Genomic DNA, 18341 nt, shown 5'->3' with positions numbered 1-18341 from the left:
TTGGAGCACAGCCTCCACCCCCAGAGAAGTTGCAGATTTTCTGCAATTCTCAAAGTCACCTTCCCCATACAGGGAGCTCTAAGTCTAAGCATGATCATTGCTAATTTGCAACTGAATGGAGTACCTGGACTTCTCCAAAGAAGCTTTTATACTATTGCTTTTCACTGTCCCACTTGTTTCTCAAGCAGGTCAGCCACGCAGTTCATCCTGACTCCAGCAATTGTACAGCCTTGCCTCCAACAGCGCAGGTGGCACTTATTAATCTTCATCAAGAAGCATTCTAAGTACATATTGTGGCTTTGGTCTGAATTGGGAATAAGGTGTGCTAATGAGGGCCAGACAGTCAATGACGGGCACCCAGATCTCGGAACCATACCAATCTAAGACAGAGGTACATGCCAAAAGGCCATGGCTGTTGATGACACACCACAGAGCCATGTTTGTGTGAAATATAACACAAACTAGCTGCACGTAGCCTCCAAGATGGAATTGGATGGTTCAGGAAGATCTAAGATTTCCTAAGACAGGTGTGGCTGCCAGCCACCATAATTCCCAGGCAGGACTATGGAGCATAAATAAATTTTGTGCCTCAGTCCAGCTTTTTTTTTTTTTTAAATATTAGTAACAGGGAGGAAATTGTAACCTTCCCTCAGCCTGAAGCTGGCTGAACCAGAACTTGACTTAGCTGCCACTAAGGAGATTACCTAGTGTGGAGCCTTCCTCCCTAGATCACTCTATTCTTCAGGCACTGCCACTGTTCCTCTTCAAGATACTTCTACCTGCGGAGAGGCCCCGGAGCTTTTCCAGAGACTACACCCTATCCTGCACGTCATCACCTGCAGCTGGTTCCAGGCTACAAGGATGAATTGGCAGGAACGGGACTCCCCACCCCCCTTTTATAAGTGCATTCGCCATTAAACATTTGAGCCTTGATCAGAACACTGTCCTGGCTCCATTTCTCTCTCTTATCCACCAACTTTCCCTCTGAAAGGGGGAAAGTTTGCCCCAGTTTGCCTCCCAGGTGAAACCCAGTTCATGTGAGCTGCTGGCCAGTTCTCAACATGCATATCTATATGATGCTATGTGAGATTGCATGTGTGTGTGTGAATATACCTGCAAAGGAAAGAGGAGGATGTCAGTTACTCTGAATCTGGAGTTATAGAAATCATGACCCACTTAGGGTGTGAGTTCTAGGAAACAGACTCTACTCCTCTAAAAAGCAGCAAGTGCTTTTGATCACTGAGCCATCTTTCCAGCCTTTAATTTTCTCTCATTTTCAAGAGAAAGGTATAAGAGCAACTTTATTGAGTAATGAAAAGTAGAAATTAGCAAAAATTCAAAATTGTAAATGAAATAAGTAGATTTACAAAAGGGAATGGTTTGAGTGTTTTATGGCTCAATGTATAAAGGTGCTTGTCATATAAGCCTCATGATCAGATAGTCTCTGTAACCTGCATAAATTAGAAGAAAATGACTCCACAAAGTTGCCCTCATCTTCTTACATATGTTCTGTGACATGTGTGTATCCACACAGATATTATGCACATATAAACCAACCCCAGAAAATAATAAAGAAAATATTTTTAAAGGAAAAAAGAAATAGGAAACTGGACACGATCTATAAATACTCCGGAAGGCAGTCTTTATGAGCAATCATGTAGATAATATGGGCCTGTGTGTATGTTGTTAAAACATTGTCCTGATGTTAATAGATGTTATGGAAGGATAATGTATATTGTGGGCAGCACCATTCCTTATGCGGTGGGATCCTGAGAAGTATAATGGAAGAAAAATCCAGGAGAAGGCCAAAAGCAATAGCCTACATATTTATTCTCTCCCTGCTCATGACTGTGTAAGCAAAGAAAGTCATTGAAATCAGTAAGAGAGAATTGCAAAGCCAATTATAAAGGAAAGCATCTCAGAATAACAGATTCATTAACAACTTTAAAAGGCAAGAAAGCTGAAAATCATAGTCTCTGGTAAGATGTCTGACATAATTCTGATAGATCTGCTTTTATATGTTACTTGATCTCTTTCTATTACTGCTTTTAAAATTCTTTCTTTGTTTAGTGTATTTGGTGTTTTGATTATTATGTGAAGGGAGGGATGAATTTCTTTTCTGGGCCAGTCTATTTTGAGTTCTGTAGGCTTCTTGTATGTTCATGGGCATCTCTTTCTTTAGGTTGGTGAAGTTTTTTTTTCTATAATTTTTTGAAGATATTTACTGGACCTTTAAGTTTGGAATCTTCACTCTTTTTTATACCTATTAACCTTAAGTTTGGCATTCTTGTTGTGCTCTGGATTTTCTGGATGTTTTTGATTAGGAGCTTTTAGATTTTTGTGTTTCCTTTCACTGTCGTGTCAATGTTTTTTTTTTTTTTTTTGTGGTATCTCTGCAGCTGAGATTCTCTCTTCTGTCTCTTTTATTCTGTTGGTGATGCTTGCATCTATGACTCTTGATCTGTTTCCTAGGTTTTCTAACTCTAGGGTTGTCTCCCTTTGTGATTTACTTATTGTTTCTATTTCCATTTTTAGATCCTGGATGGCATTGTTACTTTTCTTTCCCTGTTTGATTATGTCTTCCTGTAATTTTTAAGTGATTTTTGTGTCTATTTAAGGGCTTCTACCTGTTTACCTGTGTTCTCCTGTATTTCTTTAAGGGAGTTATTTATGTCCTTCATTAAGTCCTCTATCATCATCATGATAAGTGATTTTTTTTTTCTGAATCTTGCTTTTCTGGTCCGTTGTGGTACCCAAGACTTGCTATGGTGGGAGAATTGGGTTCTGATGATGCCAAGTAACATTGGGGTTTCTGTTGCTTATGTCCTTATGCTTGCCTCCAGTCATCTGGTTATCTCTAGTGCTACCTGCCCTGGCTATGTCTAACTGGAGCCTGTCCTTCCTGTGATTCTGGTTGTGTCAGAACTCCTCAGAGTCTATCTGTCTCTGTGATCCTATGATTATGGAATCATTTGTTCCTGAGACCCTGGGTATGTCTGCACGCCTGTAAATCAAGCTATCTCTGAGACCCTGAGATACTGGTCTGACCATGCTCCTGAGATCCTGAGATCCTGTGATCTTGGGTGTGTTAGATTCCATAGGAGTGGAGCTGCCTCTCTATTTTGTGGGCTGCAGAGTTTGTGCCCAAGGTCTGCTCAGGGCACTAGTCTAGACAGTCCAAGGAACACTTGCCAATGGTCAGGCAAAGTTCCTGCATGCCTGTGTCCCACTGTTCCCAGTTACTCCCAGTGTTGGGACAGATTCTGTGTCCTCATCACCTCTGATCCTTTGATCCTGGGTGTGTTAGAGCACCTGAGGTTGGAGATGCATCTGACTATTGTGGGGCTGGTTGTGGAGTTTGTATTCAAGGTCTAATTGTTTCAAAAATTAAGAAGTATATATTTGCTGTATGTTATCATAAATGATTAAACAAAGTGTTCCAGGCAAATAAAACTAGAAAGCAAAAAACTATTGCTGATTTAATGTTATAAAATGCACTTGAATCAAACTTTGGTGAGGAAAAAAATAAACATTACTTTGTACTAAATAAAGGAATAATAAATGGGGAAGACAGTACAATTCTAATCACAGGTCTACCCAGTTTCATAAAGAACATACTACTAGATATAAAGAAACAAAGAGTAGTCCCACTCTGAGTGGTTAACACCTCATCTCATTAAAAAATAAACAATGTTAACTGGTATCTCAGATAAAACAGTCTTAAACAATATTTACATAACACTAAATCTAAACAATGCGGAATACACATTGTTCTCAGTTGCCTATGGAGCTATCACTCACACACACACACACACACACACACACATATATATATATATATATATATATATATATATATATATATATATATATATATATATATAATGTTTTAACCAATATAAAGTAAAATAATTTCTTATATGCTACTTAGCAAAAATGAAATAGTTACAAGTAAATGAAAAGAGAATCTCCAGAATGCAAACTAACTCATGGAGATTTAACATCTCACAACTGAATGAAGAATTAGTTAAGAACAAAAGATTCCACAATCAAATGAAGATGAAAACAAAACAATATTTAACCTGTGGAATAAAATGAAAACAGCCCTAAGAGGGATATTTAAAGCTCAAAGTTCCTCCATTAAGCAATCAAGATGATTTCTAATACAGTAGTTAATGTTCACCATGGGAATTTGGAAAAAGAACAAAGCAAACACCAAACTTAGTAGCTGGAAAGATATCAGTGACCTCAGTGTAGAAATTAAAGAAGGAAAGAGCAGCAACAAGGAAAACAATGTAGAGAGTTGATGAAGCAGTTTTTTCCTTCAAAATATAATGAATATTGATCAAATCTTATCTAAACTCACCAAAAGAAATAGCAAATACCAAATATAATACAGTAAATCACAAAAGGGGAGTCATTATGACAACACAAATAAAATTCAGGCAATTTTTAGAGTTTACATTAAAATCATATACCACTAAACTTGAAAATCTAAAAGATATGGATATATATATATATATACATATATATATATATTGGTTTCATTTTGTTAGTTTATATACAAATGAAATAAATAAAATATATATATATATACATATATATATATATATATAAACTAACAAAATGAAACCAATATTACATTTAAAACAATTAAGCCAGTACAAATGTACAGAAGGCTTGACAGTTAAAGCATTCCCTGTTCTTCTATAGGACAAGTATTCAGTTCCCAGTACACCTGGTAGTTCAATGCCCTATTAAAACACAGATACCAGATACCTATAGCAAACACACATATATTCAAGGAAAACACTTCCACAAGTAAACAAAATAAACCTTAAAACATATACAGGCTTATAATAAGCAATTAGTTTTCAAATTTTAACATATCTATATTGAAAAATAGTTCAAACTTGGGTGAAGTTTACCAGATATTCATCCAGTGAACACTAACGTTCTTGAACTATTCCATAAAAGAAGTAAAAGAAGGAACAAAACAAAATATTTTTCTAATGTATTTAACTTATTTCTATAGAACATTTCATCCTAAAATAAAAGAATATAACTTCTTCTGAGTACCTCAGTATACCTTCTCAAAAATCAAACATATAATTGGTCACAAAAGAGGCCTCAACAGATACAAGATGATTGAAATAATCCCATGAATCCTATCAGATCACCATGTGCTGGTCTTCAATAATATAAAACAACAGCAAGCCCACATACACATGCAAGCTGAAAAATTCCCTACTCAATGATATCCTTGTGAAGGAAAAAAATAAAGGAAGAAATTAAAGACTTTATAGAATTCAAAGAATATGAAAGGCACATCATACTCAAACTTATGAGACACAATGAAAACAATGCTAAGAGGAAAACTCATAGCTTTAAGTACCTCAAAAACAAAAACAAAAACAAAAATCAAGACAGCATACACAAATAGCTTGACAGCACACCCAAAAACTCTAGAACAGAAAGAAGCATAAAGCCCCTAGAGTAGATGGCAGGAAATAATCAAACTCAAGGCTGGAATCAACCAAGCAGAAACAAAAAGAACTATACAAGGAATAAACAAAACCAGGAGCTAGTTCTGTGAGAAAACCAAGAAGATAGCCAAACCCTTAGCCAGACTAAAAGACAGTATCCAAATTAACAAAAACAAAAATGATAAGAAAGACATAACAATAGAAATTGAGAAAATTGAAAAAAATCATCAGATCTCACTACAACAACCTATATTCAACAAAACTGGAAAATCTGTACAAAATAAACAATTTTCTAGACAGATTCCAGATACAAAAGTTAAATCAAGATCAGTCAATCCATATAAATAATCCCAGAACTCCTAAAGAAATAGAACTCATTAAAAGTCTTCCAACAGAAAAACAAGCAAAAAAGAAAAAAAAAACAACAAAAAAACAAAATAAAACAAAAAAACAAAAAACAAAACAAAAAAACAGGACAAGATGGTTTTAGTGCAGAATTCTATGAGATCTTTAAAGAAGACCTAATACCAATACTCTTCAAACTATTTAACAAAATAGAAACAGAAGGAACACTACCTAATTCATTCGATGAAGCAACAATTACAATTATACCTAATTCACACAAAGACACAATAAAGAGAGAGAACATCAGACCAATTTCCATTATGAAAATAAATGCAAAAATATTCCATAAAATTCTTGCAATCTGAATCCAAGAGCATATAAAAACAGTCCTTCATCATGATCAAGGAGACTTCATCCCAGACATGCACCAATGATTCAGTATACAGAAATCCATCAACTTATTCCAGTATATAAACAAACCCAAATGGGGGGAAACACACACACACACACACAAGATCTTTGCCTTAGATGGTAAGAGTGCATCTGAGAAAATTCAACAGCCCTTCATGTAAAAAATCTTGGAAAGATCAGGAATTCCTGGCCCATAGCTAAAAATAGTAAAAGGCATATTCAGCAAACCAGTATCCAATAACAAACTAAATGGAGAGAAATTTGAAGCAATCCCACTAAACCAGGGTCTAGATAAGGCTTCTCACTCTCTCCCTACCTATTCAATGTAGTCCTAGCCAGAGCAATTTGTCAACAAAAGGAGGTCAAAAGGGTACAAATTGGAAAGGAAGAATTCAAAATACCACTATTTGCAGATGACAAGATAGAATACTTAAGTGACCCCAAAAATTCTACCAGAGAACTCCTACAGCTGATAATCAACTTCAGCAAACTGGCTAAATATAAAATTAACTCAAACAAATCATTGGCCTTCCTCTCCTCAAGAGATAAACAGGATGTGTAAGAAATTAGGGAGAAAAACTTTCACAATAGTCAAAAAAAGTATAAAATACCTTGGTGTGACTCTAACCAAACAAGTGAAAATCTGTACTATAAGAACTTCAAGTCTCTGAAGAAAGAATTTGAAGATTTCAGAAAATAGAAAGATTTCCCATGCTCATGGATTGGCAGGAGCAATATAGTAAAAATGGCCACCTTGTTAAAAGCAAACTAACAAATTCAATGCAATCACCATAAAAATTCCAAATCATTTTTCATAGAGTTAGAAAGAGCAATTCTAAATATATGCTAAGAAAATGTCACAGAGGGAAAAGGCAGATTGTTGAATAACTTCTGTGTTTTGTTCTCTTTGAAATCCTCTCATTGTCTTTCTGTTTATTGCTAGAAATAAACCTCTTCCTTTGGAAAAAACATGGGGTATAGAACTAAACAAAGAATTCTCAACTGAGAAATATTGAATGGACTAGAAGCACCTAAAGAAATGTTCAACATCCTTACTCATCAAAATGCAAATCAAAATGACCCTCACACCAGTCAGAATGGCTAAGATCAAAATCTCAGATGACAAGAGATGCCGGTGAGGATGTGGATTAAAAAAGAACACTACTCCATTTTTGGTGGTATTGCAAGCTGGTATAACCATTCTGGAAATCAATCTGGCGGTTCCTCAGAAATTTGTACATAGTATTACCTGAGGACGAGCTATACCACTCCTGGTCATATATCCAGAGATGCCCAACATATAAAAAACATGCTCCACAATGTTCATAGCAGCCTTATTTATAAGAGACAGAAGCTGGAAACAAGCCATACATTGACATACATATGGACAAATTGTTAAGGACAGACATCAAGGACAGACAATAGACAAAGAGGGAATAGAACCTGACGTCTCAAAGGGACCCAGATATCCTAACCAGAACTAAGAATATCTCCATAGGAGCCAGAGAGGAATCAGGACGTCTGATTTCCTCCTGTCCCTAGGAGAGCTCTGAAATAGCTTATTTCCATTTTCCCTCTTTATTGCTAAAAGGTCCCAAACAGGGGATAGCTGCTTTTCTGAAACCTATTCTCTCTCTGTTTTTCTCTCTCGTGTTCAAAGTCTAAGTCTTTATCTCCTTCTTCTGGGAATTCTGCCAGAGAAGGGAGAGGAGGCACAGTGGTAGCTACTGATAGTTGCTCCCCAGTGTCCTGCTTTTCTAACTTTCCTAATTACTCCTCAACTTGTCAAATTCTTTCATTTATATATTTGCCATTCTTACTTCTGGGAATTAAGAACAACGTAAATGTGCTTGAGCTAAGAATTTTTTCTAACATTGGTTAGTTTGTTTTTGTTTTTGTAGTTTTGTTTTTTACTCTTTTTATTTATTTTATTTTAAACCCTATTCCTCCCACCTGGAGCAGCTCTTGGCTGTGAACAAATTTTTCTAACGCACATTCCTTGTGTCTTGAGGGATTCCTTGAGATCCCTATAAAAACAATTCAAGTTTACTTAATGCTTGTCCCATAGTCTAGCCACTCTTCCTACCTTTCTCAGATCAGTCTCACAGTGCAGGTGACACTGCGACAATCTCTGTGCGAACCTTCACTCACCTCCTGATGAGGCAGAAGTCCAATGCGAGCCTTCACTCACCTCTTGGTGAAGTGGCGGCTCAGTGCGAAGAGTGGTCTCTCTCAGACCCCAAACCCAGGGCCACACACTGGGCGTCAGTTTGCCCCCACCTACAGGGATAATCAGCGGGAACCCAGGGCAAGGGAGTGAGAGAGTGGGAGGGAAAAGGACAGGAAGAATGGGAGTAAGTCAATCATACTGATCAAGCTCTAAAAACTTTATTCAAGAGTGGCAATATAAGCATAAGCAAGATGAGGCTCCAAGGGAGGGGGAAAGAGCCCGGGGGCTCTCTGAAGTTCAGGTGCCAATCTTCAGCTCCTGGAACCAATGGTCACAGTGTCCTATTTCCCCACAAACATTCTTATTGTTATGACCACGAATGTTCTCTCAGGATTGTTTATGTAAGCTAGAAAATATCCACAAGGCCATGGCATAGTCAAATAACTAATTCATTCTCTGAAGCCTCAATTTCTCTGATACCTAAACCACAGAAATACCCAACAAAGAAAGAAAGGTTCAGACCAATTTTGCTTATGAATATTGATATAAAAATATTAAATAAAATTCTAGTGAACTGAATCCAAGAACACATCAAAACCATCAGTCACCGTGATCAAGTAGACTTCATCCCGTGTTTGGTTTAACATATGAAAATCCATTAATGTAATCCAGTATATGAACAAACTAAAAGGAAAAAAAAATCACATGATTGTCACCAGAAATGCTGAAAAAGCATTTGGAAGAATACATCAACCATTCATGTTAAAAGTCTTGGAAAGATCAGGATTCAAGTCACCTACCTAAACATAGTAAAAGCAATATAGAACAAACAAATAGCCAATATCAAATTAAATGGAATGATAATTGAAGCAATCCCACTAAAATCAGGGATATGACAAGGCTTCCCCCTCTTCAAGTATCTGTTTAATATAGTACTCAAAGTTCTAGCTAGAGCAATAGGACAACAAAAGGAGACCAAATTGATAAATAAGAAGTCAAGAAATACTATTTGCCTATGATATGATAGTATATATAAGTGGCCACAAAAATTCTACCAGAGAACTTCTACACCTGATAAACAACTTCAGCAAAGTGGCTGGATATAAAATTAACTCGAACAAATCAGCAGCCTTCATTTATACAAATGATAAATGGGCTGAAAAAGCAATAGGACAATAGCCTTCACAATAGTCACAAATAATATAAAATATCTTGGGGTAATTCTAACAAAACAAGTGAAAGATTGTTTTTCGTTAGGGTTTTACTCCTGTGAACAAACCATAATCAATTCAACTCTTATGAAAACAAAATTTGGTTGGTACTGGTTTAGTTTCAGGGTTTTAGTTCATTATCATCAAGAAGAGAACATGGTAGCATCCAGGCATGCATGGTCCAGGAGGAGCTGAGTGTTCTACCTCTTCATTTGAAGAATACCAGCAAAACACTGCTTCCAGGCATCTAGGATGAGGATCCTAAAGCCCACACCCACAATGACACCCACTCCAACAAGGTCACACCTACTCCAACAGGGCCACACTTTTTAATAGTGTCACTCTCTGGGCCAAGCATATACAAACCATTACAGTCTATATGACAAGAACTTCAATTTCTCAAAAAAAGGAATTGAAGAAAAATCTCAGAAAATGGAGAGATATCCCATGCTCATGGATTTGTAGGATTAACATAATAAAAATGGTCATCCTACCAAAAGCTATCTACAGATTCAATGAAATCTCCTTCACATTCTTCAAAAGATACAGAAAAAGCAATTCTCGATTTCATATGGAAAAACGAAAATTCAGGATTGTGAAAACAATTATTAACAATATAAGGGCTCCCGTGCAGGGCAGGCCACTGTCCTCCGACTGGGAGGGTGCCGGATGTCTGCAGCCCCAAAAGGGTGCTGCCTCAGTGGCTCTGTGGCTCCCACCTGTCCCAGAAGCTGTCTACCTCTGTGGTGCACACTCTCACCTGTGCAGACTAAGTTCCTAAGTTCAGCGGAGTACCGGATCCAAGATGGCGCTCCCTGCTCTTGAGGCAGAGGGCTCCTAAAATTGGGCTCATCCGGGATTTGAACCCGGGACCTCTCGCACCCTAAGCGAGAATCATACCCCTAGACCAAGGAGCCACAAAGATCAAACAAAGAAAGAGAACTACAGACCAATTTCCCTTATGAATATCGATGCAAAAATACTCAATAAAATCCTTGCAAACCAAATCCAAGACACATCAAAATGAACATCCATCATGACCAAGTAGGCTTCATCCCAGGGATGCAGGGATTATTTAATATACAGAAATCCATTAATGTAATCCACTATATGAACAAACTCAAAGACAAAAGAACCACATTATCATTTTGTTAGATGCTGAGAAAGCATTTGACAATATCCAACACCCATTCATGATAAAAGCCTTGGAAAGATCAGGAATTCAAGGCCCATACCTAAACAAAATCAAAGCAATATATAGCAAACCTGTAGCCAACATCAAACTAAATGGAGAGAAACTGGAAGCAATCCCACTAAAATCAGGGACTAGACAAGGCTGTCCACTTTCTCCCTACCTATACAATATAGTACTTGAAGTCCTAGCCAGAGCAAGTCGACAACAAAAGGGGGTCAAGAAAATTCAAATTGGAAAGGAAGAAGTCAAAATATCACTATTTGCAGATGATGTGATAGTAGTACATATGAGTGACCCTAAAATTTCCACCAGAGAACTCCTAAACCTGATAAACAGCTTCAGTACCGTAGCTAGATATAAAATTAACTCAAACAAATCAATGGTCTTTATAGACACAAAGGTTAAACAGGCTGAGAAAGAAATTAGGGAAACAACACCCTTTAAAATAGTCACAAATAATATAAAATACCTTGGTGTGACTCTAACTAAGGAAGTAAGGTCTGTATGATAGAACTTCAAGTGTCTGAAGAAAGAAATTGAAGATCTTTGAAGATGGAAAGATCTCCTGTACTCATGGATGGGCAGGACTAATATAGTAAAAAAAAAAAAAAAAAGTTATCCTGCCAAAAGCAATATACAGATTCAATGCAATCCCCATCAAAATGCCAATTCAATTCTTCACTGCATTAGAAAGGGCAATTTGCAAATTCATCTGGAATAATAAAAAACCTAGAGCAAAAATTATTCTCAACTATAAAAGAACCTCTGGTGGAATCACCATGCCTGACCTAAAGCTGTACTACAGAGCAATTCTGATAAAATCTGCATGGTACTGGTATAGTGACAGACAGGTAGACCAATGGAATAGAATTGAAGACTCACAAATGAACCCACATACCTATGATCACTTGATTTTGACAAGGAAGCTAAAACCATCTAGTGGAAAAAAGACAGCATTTTCAACAAATGGTGCTGGCACAACTGATGGTTATCATGTAGAAGAATGTGTATTGATCCATTCTTATCTCCTTGTACTAAGGTCAAGTCTAAGTGGATCAAGGAACTCCACCTAAAACCAAAGACACTGAAACTTATAGAGGAAACCTGGGAAAATCCTCGAAGATATGGGCACAGGGGAAAAAATTCCTGAATAGAACAGCAATGGCTTGAGCTGTAAGATCAAGAATTGACAAATGGGACCTCATAAAATTGCAAAGCTTCTGTAAGGCAAAAGACACTGTCAATAAGACAAAAAAAAAAGACCACCAACAGATCAGGAAAGTATTTCTCCCAATCCTAAATCAGATAGGGAACAAATATTCAATATATACAAAGAGCTCAAGAAACTGGACTCCAGAAATTCAAATAACCCAATTAAAAAATAGGGTACAGAGTTAACAAAGAATTCTCACCTGAGGAATACCAAATGGCTGAGAAGCACCTGAAAAAATGTTCAGCACCCTTAATCATCAGGGAAATGCAAATCAAAAGAACCCTGAGATTCCACCTCACACAAGTTAGAATGGCTAAGATAAAAAAACTCAGGTGACAGCAGATGCTGGCGAGGATGTGGAGATAGAGGAACACTCCTCCATTGCTGGTGGGATTGCAAGCTTGAACAACCACTCTGGAAATCAGTCTGGCGGTTCCTCAGAAAATTGGACATATTACTACCGGAGGACCCGCAATACCTCTCCTGGGCATATATCCAGAAGATGTTCCAACCGGTAAGAAGGATACATGCTCCATTATGTTCATAGCAGCCTTATTTATAATAGCCAGAAGCTGGAAAGAACTCAGATGCCCTTCAACAGAGGAATGGATACAGAAAATTGGTACATTTATACAATGGAATACTACTCAGCTATTAAAAACAAAGAATTTATGAAATTCTTGGGCAAATGGATGTATCTGGAAGATATCTTCCTTAGTGAGGTAATGCAGTCATAGAAGAAGTCACTAGATATGTACTCACTGATAAGAGGATATTAGCCCAGAAACTTAGAATACCTAAGATACAATTTGCAAAACACAAGAAAATCAAGAAGGAAGTCCAATGTCTGGTTACTTCATTTCTCCTTTGTATAGGGGACAAAATATCCATGGAAGGAGTTACAAAGTTTGGAGGTAAAACCAAAGGATGGACCATCTAGAGACTACCCTACCCAGGGATCCATCCCATAATCTGCCACCAAACCCAGACACTTTGCATCCCCTAGCAAGATTTTGCTGAAGGGACCCTGATATAGCTGTCTCCTATGAGGCTATGCCAGTGCCTGGCAAATACAGAAGTGGATGCTCACTATCATCTATAGGATGGCACACAGGGCCCCCAATGGAGGAACTAGAGAAAGTACCCAAGGAGCTGAAAGGGTCTGCAACCCTTTAGGTGGGACAACAATATGAACTAAGCAGTAACCCCAGAGCTCATGTCTCTAGATGCATATATAGCAAAAGATGGCCTAGTTGGCGACCATTGCTAAAAGAGGCCCCTTGATCTTGCAAACTTTATATGCCCCAGTAGAGGGGAACGCCACAACCAAGAATTGGGAGTGCATGGGTAGGGGAGCAGGGCAGGGGGACGAATAGGGGAGTTTTGGGATAGCATTTGAAATGTAAATAAAGAAAATATCTAATAAAATTCAAAAAAAGAACCCTGTACAACAAAGTGTAAGACTCGGGGATCACTGAAGAAACATGAGGGAGAAATGTTGAATCTGAAAAAGAAAGACAGAAGATCTGTAAAGTGCCGACATGTAGACAGTTCAGAGCAACTGAAATATCTTTCAATAGGCTTGTACAAATCTATTCCATCAATAGATGAATAATGGCTTGGGGATGATACTCATGGGATACTATTATACCCTAATATACTCTGAATTCTGAAGTATTGTAGGTGATAAGAAGTTACTGTCATCAGATGTTTTCCCACTGAGGTGCTTATTAGGGTTCAATGCGTAGTTAAAGGCCCATATTTCCATTGATGATCCTAATCATGGCTAAATTAAATGAATGACAAGTAAAGAGACACGAATGTTTTAAAGGAGAACTACAGGGAATGGATATTAACGCAAATGAGAGGGAGATTAGAGAGAGTTAATGGTTTTTATAATCAAGATATAAATTATACATATATAAAGTTTCCAAAGAACAAGTCAATAACAAATTTATATGAAAACACTAAAAACCCAGAAAATAAAACCAATCTTGCAAAACACTTTAGCTTATTTCAAGTTATACTATAAACACCGAATAATAAAAAACATATTGCAGAGATAAAAATATAGTCATGTAGTTCAATGGAACAGAAAACAAAGACATAAATTCACACAAATCTACACCTGAATTTTGACAAAATGCTGAGAAAAGACTAGAGAAAAGACAGATTCTTCAGTACATGGTGCTTTGGAAAATTGATATGTACTAGTAGAATGTATTTAGATCTTAGTCCTTCAATCTGCATATGCACATGCATGCAGTAGCATACACACAAATACACACACACATACACACAAACACACACACACATACTAATTCACATCAATCCCTAGTCTATCAAGAAACTAAAAAGAAAACATGAAACTGCTAGAAGAAAGAGGAGGACATTCACTTTGAGACAGAATAAAATTAAGGTAAGACTTTTATGAAAGAGATTTATTTCATTTATTTCTGAAAATGAGGTCAATACCAACAAGTTTATCATAATGTTATAAGTCTTGTGTCCACCAAAGGAGTGTAAAAGTGCAGCCTACAGAATGAAAAAAAAAAAAAAAAAAAAAAAACCTTTTGGCAGCTGTATGCTCCCAAACAATGCCCACATAGTATCCAATATGAATTTTAAAATTAACCTTTGAGAAACAAACAAATGGAGTAAAATCTAGGCTATGGAACTCAACAATGTTAAAAGGCAAATACCTCATACACATTTTTAAAACTTTCCAAATCATTATCCATCAAGGAAATCGAAATAAAAACTTATACCAGTCAAAATGTCCATTGTCAAGAAAAAAATATGTTTGGAGTATGGGGAAAAGAGAAGAAAATCTAAATTCAATGAGATGAGAAAAGAGAAGATGCAGAAAATGGTTAAAAGTGTTGAAAGAGAATATAAGGGGAATGGTTTATTTTTTAGTTCAAAATCTGTCATAGAATTTTGTTTTTCCTGTGGATAATTCAGAATTATACAAGTGATGTTAAAAGTATAACATTTAATGAGAAGCTTCACAGATTCTCTTTTGAGTAGTAATTCTAACTATATAAATTCATTAAATCGTATAGAATTTGTGTCTCATTAAATTTCATATATCTTGTTTTATCTATTTGCAAGTTTTTTTTATAATAAAGTTTAGTTATTTTAAATTTGAAAAATATGAAAAAAGAGAAACTCTTGTGGAACCTGACATATACATTTTTTTAAATCACTATGGAATTTACTCAAAAAATGGAAAACAAACTTCCATATGGCCTAGTTATAGAATCTTAATTACATATTCAAACGACTAGGTATATATGACGATGTCCTGAAGTTAATACTACTATACACTTAGGTATATACTATTACATAGGTATTTGAAGATCTGGGATCACTGCAGCTCTATTCACAAAAGCTAGGAATTAGAATTAACCCAGATGGCCATCAACTGAATAATAGATGATGCAATTGTGATATAGGGATACACAATGAAATTTTATTCAGTTGTAAAAATTAAATTATAAGAAATTTAAAATTACTCTTAATCATAAACCTAAGCACAGATACATGAATAGTGAATGTTCTCTCTCATATGAGTATGCTAATCAAATTCTTAGTACTTTAACTTGAAATACTTATAAAAAACAGGAAATTAGAAAGGGGCCTTTAGAAGGGAACAAGAAAAAAGACCTCAAGGAAAGAGAATTTTCAGAACACCGATGGTGTGAAAGTTAAGGGAGATTCTATGAGAGTGAGGGGCTTTATATAGAGATAAAGTGAGGAGATGATAGATAGCATTAACCAAACCAAGAATATATAAAAATGTCATAAGTAAACTCATTAGTTTATAAGCATACATATAATACATTTCATATATTAATTATAGATATTAATGCATAAAAGGAATAATGTATTTACATATAATTGCTATATATGAATATATAAATATACAATACAAGATATAATATAAATAATACTGAAAGATCCTGACAGAATGTAAAAGGTCACAGAAGCCCTGAAATTGGCAAGATAGATGTTACTGTTAGCAGAACTAGCTTCACTGATTTAGAAAAATAGAGGTGCACAATGCTCTGGCCACTCCTTGAACCTGTGTGTCTGCCAATATTTTGACCATTCCTTGAATCCATGTGTGTGCCCACTGATGAAGCCCATTGCCAGGTGTTTGTAATATTGGTTGCTGAGAAAGGGTGTTGTTTCCCTGATTTCTTTCTCAGCCTGTTTATCCTTTGTGTACAGAAAGGCCATTGACTTGTTTGAGTTAATTTTATACCCAGCTACTTCATTGAAGCTGTTTATCAGGTTTAAGAGTTCTCTGGTGGAAATTTTAGGGTCACTTATAAATACTATCATAGCATCTGCAAAAAGTGATATTTTGACTTCTTCCTTTCCAATTTGTATCCCCTTGATCTACTTTTGTTGTCTATTTGCTCTGACTAGGACTTCAAGTACAACGTTGAATAGGTAGGCAGAAATTGGGCAGCCTTGTCTAGTCCCTGATTTTAGTGGGATTGCTTCCAGCTTCTCACCATTTACTTTGATGTTAACTACTGGTTTGCTGTAGATTGCTTTTATCATGTTTAGGTATGGGCCTTGAATTCCTGATCTTTCCAAGACTTTTATCATGAATGGGTGTTGGATTTTGTCATATGCTTTTGCCACATCTAATGAGATGATCGTGTGGTTTTTTTGTCTTTGAGTTTGTTTATATACTGGATTACGTTGATGGATTTCCGTATATTGAACCATCCCTGCATCTCTGGGATGAAACCTACTTGGTCAGGATACATGATTGTTTTGATGTGTTCTTGGATTCGGTTAGTGAGAACTTTACTGAGAAGTTTGCATCAATATTCATAAGGGAAATTGGTCTGAAGTTCTCTATCTTTGTATCCAGCTGCTTCACTAATTTTTTTTATCAGGTTTAGGAGTTCTCTGGTGGATTTTTGGGATCACTTACCTATACTATGATATCATCTGAAAATAGTGATACTTTGAGTTCTTCCTTTTCAATTTGAAACTTTTTCTTACTAATTGCTATGTCTAGGCCTTTGAGTAGTATACTGAATAAGTAGGGAGAGAGTGGATGGCCTTGTCTAGTCACTGATTTTAGTGGGATTGCTTCCTGTTTCTTTCCATTTACTTTGATGTTGGCTAATGGTTTACTGTATATTGCCTTTATAATGATTAGGAATGGGCCTATAATTCCTGATCTTTCCAAGACATTTACCATGAAAGGTTGTTGAATTTTATGAAATGCTTTCTCAACATCTAATGAGATGATCATGTGGTTTCTGTCTTTGAGTTCGTTTATATAGTGGATTATGTAGATGGATTTCCATATATTGAGCCATCCCTACATCCCTTCATCCCTGGGATGAAGCCTAGTTGATCATGATGGATGATTGTTTTGATATGTTCTTGGATTTGGTTTTTGAGAATTTTATTGAATATTTTTACATCGATATTAATAAGCCAAATTGGTCTGGATTTCTCTTTCTTAGTTGGGCCTTTGTGTAGTTTAGCTATCAGAGTAATTGTGGCTTCATAGAATGAATTGGATAGAGTACCTTCTTTTCCTATTTTGTGGAACATTTTGAGGAGTATTGGAATTAGGTTCCCTTTGAAATTCTGATAGAACTCTGCACTAAACCCATCAGGTCCTGGGCTTCTTTTGGTTTGGAGATTATTAATAACTGTTTCTATTTCTTTAGAGGATTTGGGACTGTTAGATGTTTTATCTGGTCCTGATTTAACTTTGGTATTTGGTATCTGGCGAGAAAATTGTCCATTTCATCCAGGTTTTCCAGTTGTTTTGAGTATAAATTTTTGTAGTAGGATCTGATGATTTTTTGGATTTCCTCAGATTCTGTTCTCATATCTCCCTTTTTATTTCTGATTTTGTTAATTAGGATATACTGTCCCTGTGCCCTCTTGTTAGTCTGGCTAAGGGTTTGTCTATCTAGTTGATTTTCTCAATGAACAAGCTCCTTATTGGGATGATACTTTGTATAGTTAGTTTTCTTTCTATTTGGTTGATTTCATCCTTGTGTTTGATTATTTTCTGCTGTCTACTCCTCATGGGTTAATTTGCTTCCTTTTGTTCTAAAGGTTTAAGGTGTGCTGTCAAGCTGCTCCTGAATGCTCTCTCCAGATACTTTTGTAGGCACTCAGAGCTATGAGTTTTCTTCTTAGGACTGCTTCCACTGTGCCCATAAGTTTGGATATGTTGTGGCTTTATTTTCATTAAAATAAAGCTGTAAAAACTTTTAAATTTATTTCTTTGTTTCTTCCTTGACATAGTTATCATTGA

The 18341-nt window shown here is 36.2% G+C and overlaps 1 non-coding gene across 1 annotated transcript; it reads right to left on the bottom strand.

The window, feature by feature from the left end:
- Window positions 1-10468: 10468 nt before the first annotated feature.
- Trnap-agg (transfer RNA proline (anticodon AGG)) lies at window positions 10469-10540 on the bottom strand. The gene has a single exon. It is a non-coding gene; the product is annotated as a tRNA-Pro (tRNA).
- Window positions 10541-18341: the final 7801 nt, after the last annotated feature.

The sequence above is a fragment of the Mus caroli genome, unplaced genomic scaffold (genome assembly GCF_978045245.1).
Source record: "Mus caroli unplaced genomic scaffold, Mus_caroli_1 scaffold_8, whole genome shotgun sequence".
Lineage (NCBI taxonomy): Eukaryota > Metazoa > Chordata > Mammalia > Rodentia > Muridae > Mus > Mus caroli.
Note: the sequence above shows the minus strand (reverse complement) of the source record. Positions and strands in the feature narration are given on the sequence as shown.